Source organism: Ammodytes marinus (genome assembly GCF_949987685.1).
Source record: "Ammodytes marinus genome assembly, chromosome: 24".
Lineage (NCBI taxonomy): Eukaryota > Metazoa > Chordata > Actinopteri > Uranoscopiformes > Ammodytidae > Ammodytes > Ammodytes marinus.
This window is the reverse complement of record NC_137228.1, coordinates 11,795,105-11,804,678: the sequence shown is the minus strand read 5'-3', so window position 1 is coordinate 11,804,678 and position 9,574 is coordinate 11,795,105.

The following is a 9,574-nucleotide window of genomic DNA, read 5'->3' as shown; positions in this document are numbered from 1 at the left end:
CCGATTAAATGCACGCCAATGCAAACTTGCACTTAAAAATGCATCTTAAACCAACTCATTTTGTATTTTGTTTATCCACTTTAAAGTATTATCTTAAAGACATAATTTTGTTCTCTGGGAACCTGATACAGTCAATTTATGGATCAAATAATAAACTAAAGAACTGCTTTGAAAATTGAGACCAACCAGATTTATAGAAACGCTTTGTTGCTTGTAGGAATTTTGACTTTTTTCCCTATTAGGTACAGATTTTGTTGGATATTTAGAACATAATGAAACAGCAGAGCGTCTATTAATCGTAGATTAAATCCTAAGCATTGTTAGCGGCTTGTTTGGTGTTAAAATAGCGTTCACAGCGTCAGAGAGCGGCTGCTGCAGTGTGAAGAGGGTGCAGCGGACTAGGACATATAAGAGCAGACAGCTGTCACGGCCAGTCCGGCGTCACACCACTGCCTCAGTTCATACAGATTCTACTGTAGTGAGGACGCTGCAATGTTACCGGTCCCCTAAACTGAACACTACTGCTCTGACCTTATTTTGAATGCATGATACTAAAAGGTGCAGTGTGTAAAATATATTGGCCTTTTTTTCTTTTCTTTTTTTTCAGAACAGACTTGGTAGAAATCAAATTTAATTTTCACAAGTATGTTTTTTAACCACTACAACACTAGCGCCCACACTGGATGGTGTAATCTTTAGTAACTAGCTTCATGTCCTTGAAAGCCGCCGTAGATTTTGTACATTCCCTCAAAGGGAGGGGTTAGAAAGGGAGCTTTGCAATCTGGTATCTCACCACTTGATGCCACTAAATATTCCTGTATTAAACAATGCACCTTTAACTGGTGTTTTAATTTTCAACGCAGGTGAAGCAGTTCATCGTATTCATGACCACAGTTGTTCCATTGGACCAAATGGAGGTTTGGACATGTCAGAGGATCTCGTTAAGGTAATTATGGATGGATGGATGGATGGATGGATGGATGGATGGATGGATGGATGGATGGATGGATGGATAGATGGATAGATGGATAGATGGATAGATGGATAGATGGATAGATGGATAGATGGATAGATAGATAGATAGATAGATAGATAGATAGATAGATAGATAAAAAGTCAGCATATGATGATAAAAAGAAAAAACCCTACATGACACATAATAATTTTCTATTGCACTGGATATATATGAGAATAAGAAACAGCAATAAAAATCCATGAATAAGGGATTTTTATGAATATTTAAGAACCCATTCATCATTATTCGTGCCCCCTGGAAATAAACGTTTGAGATTTAGATTTTAAATTATTCAAAATGCTTCTTTCTGAGAATATTGACATCACCTTCTCCGAATGGGCTTAATCGCTTTCTATAAAAACATAAATTTAATCTCTTTATAGGAAGGGATTTTTCCTTCTCCAAGCGCTTAAGAAGAAGTTACGAAATTAAATATGCGGCATGTACAGTATCAATTGTAACACTCTTAAAACACAGGCTCCATAAACACAATAAATGTTGTTTATTCTTTTTCATTTAATAATCCCATAAATAAATCCCAACGTCAAATTACCTTTATTTTGATATAAATCCTGAACCCTGGTCCCGGGTCCCCCTGTGGTTTAATCTGAAAAACCTTAAAGGGTTTCCTTAAGGGTCTCTCTCATTTCACAGTGTGCGGGCTTGGTAATGTATTTTAAAACATCTTAAGCACATTACAAGCGTGTTACACACCATTCTGTTTGAGTAATCACATTTGGAAACGACATGCATCATTATCAAGGGAGCAAATTAACATTTTCATCCACCGGCCACAATGGTTGGTGTCTTCCAAATTTTGCCAGAGCGTTTCACTGTTTCATCATCTAAATATGATTTGGGGAGAAGCAGCGGAGAAGGGAGGTTATTGCGTTAAACTGCTGCCTGTTTTTGTGCGCTTCTGGAGAATGTCTGTTTTGATAAGTGATTGCAGACAGTGTAGTTTAATTTTTTATCAATTACCAATAACTGATCTTGAGTTGATAAGGCTTCAAAATAAAGGCTGAGAATGTAATTTAAGGCCTCTGGAAACCTGGTCTAAAATAGTTTAAATCTATATATGATATCAACGTTGTCTCGATAAGCTTTTTTTTTAAATTTTTGATTGAAAGTAAATGTTACTGTCTAGAAAGGACTGTGTAGGCGTGGCCGTATAAAATGATCTCCATGGCAACAGTTATTGTTTTTAAAGAATGTTTGGGCAGAGAACTGATCCGGTTATTATTACTGATTGGTTATCAATACTAACTGTGTCATAAAAACCAGAGCATAGCCCGCCTCATTTAAACTGAATTTCTGAAAAGTTTAATTGACAATATCTTTAATTTGGATTGATAAATATCCCTATTCTTTTCAGATGCTTAACTATCATGCACATAACTCCCCAAATGACATAGTTAGAAGAATTTTATGGATTTGGTTTTACAGGGGCTTTAAAACGAAGGCAGAAAATGTCATTCAATCAATAAAAACACGAGGCAGCGCTACCCTCCGTTTCATAACATGAATATTTGAGTGCGGTGCTTGTATCATGATCTGTATAATAAACTCCCTCGTATTCATTAGATCATAGAGGACACACTGTGTTTATAATGGACATGCATTATTTATCATTAAAAATCAATGAGAATCAGACAGGGCGCATTGCAGGCTTGTAGGTCTGTGGTGCGGTTAATAACGGATTATGATGGTAATTGCCATGAGATGAGATACAGTGCATACAACCACTACAGAGTGGAGTGTCACTAACCGAGACAATTACAGCAAAATCTCATTTTCACAGACGCATCGACATCTGCTGCCCGATACAGATGCTGCTGTCAGGCCGAGAGGGTGGACTGCAGCTGAGAAAAAGTGAGAAAAATCAAGAATGAATTTGTTTGTTTTTATCTACAACTGCTGATATGTACATGTTACTTACACCTTGTACAGCTTATTTTTATAGTGTTGGCTTTTATTATAACTCCATTGCTCTTTTTTGTGATTTTTACCACGTCTTGCATCATAATCGGTATAAAAAATAGGCCCTAACTCGACTTTAGTTGAACGAGGAAGAATACCTTTTTAAATCAAGCATCAAATAGTCAGCTGTCTATAAAACTAAAGCATAGTCGATCATTGGAGCATTTCGAGGATTTCTAACGTTGTGAGTGACCTAAGTTAAAAGGCTTGTGATCCCTGTCTTAGCCGTCCTGGGTTGTGTAGAAATGCCGTTTTCTGAAGAGACTTTCTGTGTTTTTGTGGGAAAACTCATTAATTTTGTAACAGCTGGTTTTGGTTGATACAGAGAGCTAAATGAAGCTAAGACCTAAACTCATCATGGCCTCAGCTGCTCTGAACCTACAGTTAGTTTTAGAGCTTGGTTTCCCCTCGCTTCCTAAAAATTTGCCCCAAAGTCAAAGAATAGTCAGTTCCAAGATAGTTCAAATAGGGTTAGCTAGACTTTAGAGATAGGAGGTGTGTTATAAATAATGATAATAATAATAATATCTTTATTTATATATATAGCACCTTTAAAAACAATGATTTAGAAAGTGCTTTGACATAAAATACATAGGAGCAAGTACAACACAGCAAAACACATATACAATAAGATAAACACTTTTTGCTCTGGGACCTTTTTAACCATCCAGTGAAACTCCCCCACTCCGAGCCCAGAGAGGCAGCAGTACAGGTGGCCTGGACTTCAAAGCAGTGAGTCTGGCACCGTGCCACAGTCACTCAACACAAACTTTACCTAAAGTGCTTTTTTCCACCGTAAGCAAGCAACGGCACTTATTAATGGAAACTTGTTGGAAAGTGTTAATGTGAGCAAATCACTTTTCCTCTATCCACAGTTGTTCCATAGTTACAGACTGTGACCCATGGCCTTTGACTTCCTTGGTTACCTGGCTTTACACTTAATAAGGCAATAAGTCTTCTATTTCTTCCCATTTACAAAAACAACACAAAAGTGATCAAATTAACTGTATTAACAGCAACTAAGAAACAAGTCCTGCATCCAAAATCTGTTGGAGTATTTATTAAACAGTAAGATTCAAGATTGTTAATTTATCATATGCACAACATTTACAGCAGCAATCTTTGGCAATGAAATTCTCCGGCTCCCTTCAACAATGCAATTTAAAAGAAGGAAATATATAAGCGAAACACACAAGAGAAGAGAGTCCCCTGAGACCTAAATAAACACAAAAGTAGTGCAAGACGGACACTAAAATAGTTGAATTAGTGCAGTGTTTCTCAATTATTTTCTGTCATGCCCCCCCTAGGGGACAGAAATGTTTTCGCGCCCCCCCCTAAATTGAAATACTATTGAGAACCTGCTAATATTTATTTATTTATCTGTAGATTCTGTACAAAACCACTGTATGAGTTTCTGGCATGAGCATTCTGCATACAATCATCTTATTATCAAATTAGATAACAAAAACTAGCTGAGATAACTTCTGCAGCAAAAAAATTCAAAGTTCAGTTTATTAGCTCAATTTGTAACATTTAAACAAGACTGCTCAGTCTCTGTGAATCTCAGGACAGAGAAAAAAGAGCAAATGATTCACTGAGGTTAGCATTTCATTCAAAACATTTTTAAACTGTAAACATAGTTAAGGTGGTGTTATTTTTAGTATTATTGGCCAATATATATGGCCTTCTGTGATAACCAATAATTCATTAATGTTATTATTAGTCTACTTGCTTGATTTATTTTTAAATAGCCTACAGAGACACTTGGAGACACATGTGGACATTTATTTACTGTAATTCGCGGCCTTTCGCGCGGATATGACCATACACAAGCACACATCGCGCTTGCTAGCACTTAACAGCTCACGGCGCCCCCCCCCGGGGGGGCGCGCCCCACCATTTGAGAAGCACTGAATTAGTGCATTAGTATTTGTCGCAGCCACTATTTTCTGCTGCATGTGCTGTAGAAGGACAACAGTGAGACGTTTTGTCCTGAGATCAATCGCTCCATAGATGACGCCCACCTGGCCAGGCCTCTAGTGGGCCAGGACCAGCCCTCCTCCGGCCCCCGCAGCCTGCAGGGCCAGCACAGCGGGACGGCTTTCAGCTCTGGCTTTAAAGTCAGTGTAGGAGAGAGGCAGAGAGCAGAGGGCTACTTCCTGCTTGACAGCCAATGGGGTGGCAGTCAGAGGGAAAGGGGCTGTTTGATTGGACGAGAGGGCTTTAAACAGCTGATATCAGGAAAGAAAAGCTGGTAAAAAACAAGTCTTTACTTATTGTAATTTAAAATATAAGTGTAAATGAGTCATTTATGTGGAGCAACTTACACTTAACCAAAATGATAAAATATATTGTGTGTATATAATAGTCACAATCCAGTAATATAAAATATATGATAACATAAAAACATACAAAACAACAACTTTTAAATCAGTGATTCAGGCGTTATCTTTCTGATTTAGAGGTACAACAGTACAGTGATGAGGATCCCCCACATCAGAACAAACTAAACAAATTTGCATTTTACATTTAGTCATTTATCCGACGCTGTTGTCCAGAGCAGAGTGCAGAATAAATTCACTGATCGCCCACAGTCAGAAAATTCACATCAACATTTATTTATATTCAGCTATACAACTTTGAAACTCTTCCCAGATCAGTTAACAAACAAACTAATCTGCGATAGTAAATACATTTTCAAAGAAGTTTAGGAACAAAACATGTGTATTAAGTTATAGAAAGATGGCGTCTTCATGGGATTCATCAAATCAAGGAGGGACTTTATCAATTGTTCCTTCACCTTAATAATATATTTTTTTCTATAATAGAATCATTGCGCTTTCAGTAAAGTACTTGGTAGCATTAGAAACCACCTCCCGTTATACAATTCAGATGTTGAAATTGCGAGTGGCTGGTCAAACTATTTTTATAACTTATCTAAAAACAATTATCCGACAATAATGCCCCCTTTACACAGCGGTTGTCCAGGTCTGAAGTTCTCCATCAAGCTTTATTCTTTCACACGTTTACCTCCGTGTGAGTCACCCAGTGAGAGCTGAGTGCAGCAGCGCGAATGCTTTCAAGAGACTGTCTGAAAGTGTGTTAATCCCATTTGAATGATTCATCGTTTGCCTGCCCTGTGTCTTCAGCACGGCCATTTGAAACAGGTAGAAACACTTTTGCCTTCAGCGTTTGTTTGATCCCACTTTGAATAAAGTAGTTCATTCAGAGCTTTGCACCTAGAAAGACTTGAGTAGCAGGATGTATAGTAAAGCAAAAATAAGTTTCACTCATAATATAGTGCATCTATTTTTTTTAAATTCAAGAAATTAAAGGTGCTCCGAGGAACTTTCAGTTTGTGTTGATTCTTGCACCCCCTTTGGACAACAGCGGTAGTATTTTTACTAAGTCAGCTTTTGTTTCTACAGTAGGTGAGCGTATCCATGACAAAGGCATGCAGAAAAACTATAGAAAAATAGCATTCTTTGCACCGATGGTCTCGTTTGCTGTTGCATGTAATTTATTATCATGAGAGGAAAAATTTGACTTTCAGAAATATTTAAAAGTTCCTCGTAGTTAATAAACCTTTAATAAAAGAAAACGTGAATTAATGTTCACTTCCACCCACTGCAATTATGCAAATTGTTGGAGTTGGTGCCAAATTTCTAATCATGTACTGATAAAATACTGTAGAAGAAAAAATGTTATTGATCCAGATATCATAATTGAGCTCCAGTCAAAGCTAAATCGATGAAACATATTTTTACTGTGATACTCACTTCTAACTGGGTGAGAGGAAAAGGGGTTCCACCTTTAATTATTTAGTATTTAGCATTTTTTTAAAGAGCTCATAAACAACACATGCACCATTGTGAGACACTTAAACACGACTGATCAGCTTCTACAACAAATGATTCATGTACAAACAATCACTTCTCACATTTGTGATTCTCCAATTAGTTGTTTTATGAAGCAGCAGGCGCTAATCCCCGTGGATAATATCTAATATTTAATTAACGCCAGAAAAAAAAATCTATATTTCCTCTGTGTGTTGGGCTGTGTTGTCTCTACATTAGTTTCCAGCCCGTCTCTGTGTTAATGTCACCAAAACAAATCCCTGTGCGTTCATTGTAGCGATTGCGGAGATGCCGGTTGTGATGTGCAGCAGGGACGTGGGCAGGCCGATGTGGGTACTTGTGCGTGTGTGAGGAGACCTAAGTTGCAGAGGTTTTTTTTCTAATTGAGTCAGGGACTTATGCTGGCAAAGGTAGGCGTGTGAGTGGGGGGGAGACTAATCCCAAGCTGCTGTTGTTTTTCGTGCCTGCTGGCTCAAGATCAAAAACTTAACAGCAATAATCATGCAAAATGTGTGGCTCCACTTCAAAGCCTTGCCTCAACTTTGCTCACACACCCTTGTAGCACGCATTGTTTCTTCATTTCTACCAGTTTTTCTCCTCCCTTCCACTCCCGCAAAAGGGATTTTTCTTGTTTTCTGATATTCGCTTTTTGTCAGCAGTTTGAAGGCGATCTGATACGCAGTCCTGACCTTTCTGAAGCCACCGCTTGAGATAAACTCAAGGTTGAGGTGTTTTTGTTCCACCCACACACACACATATATACAGTACACACGCACGCACGCACGCACGCACGCACGCACGCACATACATACATACATACATACATACATACATACATACATACATACATACACACACACACACACACACACACACACACACACACACACACACACACACACACACACACACACACACACATACACCCACGCTTTTACGGTTATACTTGTGAGGACATGAATATTGACATAGCCCCTTACCCTAACCATCAAAACTAAGGCCTAACCTCTACCCCTTTAAAGGCCTCTCCCAAAGTGAAAAAAATGGCCAAAATGTCCTCACTTTCCAAAAAATTCCTCACTCTTAAGGTCTAAATCTCAAATTGGTTCTCACAAAAATAGTTGTACAAGTACACACACACACACACACACACACCACATCGCAGGCCGCTTGGTTTCTGTGTGACTGCAGTGTGTGGTCGTATAGCGGGAGGGAGATAGCAGAAGACACGTCAGACGTCAGCAGCACTCTCTGGGTGAGGAGGCCGTAGGCGGTGAGGGTCGCTGAGGCCCGTACGTGGCCAAAATGGGCAAATCCCCTCCGTGTCAGCCCACGTCCTGTCACCAGGGACCATCAGCTTCCCACTGAAGCTCTAAAGGTGCAGCGCGTAGCATTTTAAGGCCAGTAAAAAAAAACTCCACCACATTAAAATGACGCCTTCTCTGAACCCACTGCTTTCATTCGGCAGCAAACGAGCGATGCACATTTGTACTTGAAGTGACCTCTTTCTAATCTGTGAAGACGATCATCAAACGAAATCTTGAAAGCAGAAAACCATTCACTCGTTCCATTTGTTGCATCTTTCACAGTATTTTCTTTTACTTTGATAACATGAGATGAAGCCCAGAGACATGAGATGAAGCCCAGAGTCAAGTTTTCTTGATAATTTTAAAAACGTTTTTAAAAAATAATTAATTTTGAAAATAAAATAAATGTATTTTTTAGTTTTAGCCAATTGATAGTCTGTAGGGTAGCATTGTAAGCGTTTTAATATTAGCCGTAGCCAATCATTTTGACGAGTAGCATGTTTTAAAGAAATTATACATTTGGAAATGAACTGCTGTAACTCTAGCTACATAACTTTAAATGTAGTAAAATGTGGTTTTAATTCTCATGACTGTATAATGCTGCATACATATTGCAGATTAGCATCAGTTGAACAGATACATCATAATAGCTAATAGCCTCGAGCCGATATTGTTTATTTTGAAGCTCTGACTAAACAGTTACAGTAAAGTCAACGCTGGATGATTCATGCATGTGTCAATATTCTGAAGAATTCTATCATTAAATACAACGATTTACATATTTAGTCAAAGGTTCAGATTTGCATGTCGGCTGTGAATTTGTTTAGTCAAATCATACTGGGGTTTCCCACCAAGATCCCAAGATACATGGTTATCTACCTCAGGATTGGACAAATACATTTGAACCCTTTGCCATTCTAACAAAGTTAAATAGTCCGCAATAATAGCAATGTTAACATTTAGGAACCAAGCTTTCTGTTAAGGCCTCTTCTGCTACGTTCAGGTCAAAATATTGTTCAGTCTTTAGCTACGAGAAGCAGCAATAATCGTAATTCAAAGTTCAAGATTTGAGGAATACATATCCTGCTTTTGGGAGCTGTAGTTTTTTGAAAAATTACAAAGTAGTAGCGGATAAATACAATAATACAAAACTATAATTTTCTCATAATCAAAAAAATATTTGCGAAACTTAACATTTTACGTTATCCGTAATCAATGATTACTCAACTCAGTTTTTTTATGACATGTGATTTGTTCAGTTATAAGGAAACTGTTGACGGCATGTTATGCGAAGATCAGGGTACATTTATGTTAGTCAATGGTAGGTTAGTGTGGTATATTTGAATAGCTTCTATTCACCAGAGTTGCTGAGCAGATAGTCTTAAAGGTTAAGGTCACGAGGAAGAAGTAGAACC